We start from the raw sequence: 2,291 nt of genomic DNA, 5'->3' as shown, positions 1-2,291 counted from the left end.
CAGACTTATAGAAGATCTGCAACATCTTGCTGGAAACCTTGAAGGATCTAAGCTTCCTCAAGAAGTACAGTCTGCTCTGTCCCTTCTTGTAGATGGCTTCACTGTTGAGTCTCCAGTCCAGTCTGTTGTCTAGATGAACACCAAGGTATTTACATTCCTCAACCTCCTCCACTTCTTCTCCCATGATGGTAATACGGTTTGGTCTGACCCTGTTTCTCCTGAAATCTACAACCATCTCCTTTGTTTTGTTCACATTCAAGATGAGATGATTGTTTCCACATCATGCCACAAAGCGGTCCACCAGATCTCTGTACTCAGCTTCTTGTCCATCTCTGATACACCCGACAACTGCAGAGTCATCTGAATATTTCTGTAGATGACAGGAGTCTGACTTGTGCTGGAACTCTGAAATGTACAGAGTGAAAAGGAATGGTGAGAGTACAGTCCCTGTGCTGCTGACCACCTGGTTAGACACACAGTCCTTCAGTCTCACAAACTGCGGTCTGTTTATCAGGTAGTCATTGATCCAGGCGATTGTTGAAGCCTCCACCTGAGTTTTCTGGAGTTTCAGACAAAGCAGATCAGGTTGAATTGTGTTAAATGCACTGGAGAAATCAAAGAACGTGATCCTCACAGTGCTTCCTGCTTTGTCCAGATGACAGTGGGTTTGTTGAAGCAGGTGTATGATGGCATCTTCAACTCCAACTCCACGGCGATAAGCAAACTGAAGGGGGTCCTGATATGTGCTGGTTTGCTTACTCAGGTGGGCCAACAGGAGTCTCTCCAGGACCTTCATGATGTGGGATGTCAGGGCAACAGGTCTGTAGTCGTTGATGACTGAGGAGTGAGTTTTCTTTGGTATCGGAACCAGACATACAGGATATACAAGTTCCTGTAAATCAGTGGTCTCCAATCCTGGTCCTCGAGGGACACTATCCTGCATGTTTTATTTGTTTCTCTGCTCCAACACACCTGATTTGAATCAATGGGTGATTAACAGGCTTCTGCAGAACATGAAGAGGTAATTTAACCACTGAATCAGGTTTGTTGGAGCAGGGAAACAAGTAACACATGCAGGATAGTGGCCCTCGAGGACCAGGACTGGAGACCCCTGCTGTAAAAGCTAATTCACAAACCTTTCCATCACCATCAGGTTTGAAATTGCAAGTGCAAGCAGCAGCAGTTAGCTGTAGTACTTTCAGTGCAGCCTGGAGTCAATTACAGCAGGTACATCACAATATTTATTTTGTGCGATGTAAAACTGCCACTGCATGGTGTAAAGGTTTTAACAATAGGTTTCACACAAATAGCTATGAAACATTGGAGAGGTTCTAAAGTGGCGAAATTCCCTTCAGAAGTGAGTCTGCTTGAATCCTATTGACAAGGTAATCATGGCTAGTCAAAGTTAAAACAGTTTAAATCTTCAAAACTGCAAAGCAGTTCATGCTTAAGGTATTATTAAAAACTTTGCAGATTTGATCCATCCATCTATCCATCCATCCATCTATCCATCCATCCATCCATCCATCCATCCATCCATCCATCCATCCATCCATCCATTTTCTTTACCCTCTTCTCCTTTCTGGGTCATGGGGACGGTGCCTATCTCCAGCCTATTGTAAATATACTGTGTCTTATGTTAAAGTTGTGTGAATAAACTAAACTAAAATTACATCAACTCCAAAGCTTTTCCTTGCTGATGAAGAAACCTGGAAGCAGGTAAAATAATCACACGCTGAAGAGGTCTAGGTCCAGAGTTTGCGGTACTAAGTAAATTTGACTTTGAATGTTTTATTATTTCAGAATGAAACGTTTCCAATCTTTAATTATTATCTAAATACTGTGTAATAAGTTATGCCGGCCTTTTTTTTGCAGCTACTTAAACCCCAGTTGGCTTAAAAAATCAAGTGCGTGATTGAAACATGTCAGTTTTAATTTAGACATTTACAGTACTTGAGATCTGGGGTTTTTCTCATCTAATGTTCTTTTTTTTTATTTACATTTGATCTAATAATGAGAACAACAAGCTGAATTTTTAAAGCAAAGGTGAATTTCAGATGTTTTTTCCCCTTCATTTTTAAACAAATGTCTTTTTAACTCTCTCCATTTTTAACACATTGCTGCAGTCATGAAAGAATGAAACAGATCATCAGAGGTGTTTTTTGACACAATTCTCACATCTCAAAAGGGACACTTTGTCATCTGATGAGGAGGAAGGAGAGAAGAGAGCTGTCAGTTTTTGCACAAACTCAGATAATGAAGCAGCTTGGTTGCATGGGATTCAACCTCCA

This window comes from Kryptolebias marmoratus, linkage group LG24 (assembly GCF_001649575.2).
Source record: "Kryptolebias marmoratus isolate JLee-2015 linkage group LG24, ASM164957v2, whole genome shotgun sequence".
Lineage (NCBI taxonomy): Eukaryota > Metazoa > Chordata > Actinopteri > Cyprinodontiformes > Rivulidae > Kryptolebias > Kryptolebias marmoratus.
This window is presented reverse-complemented; position numbering follows the sequence as displayed.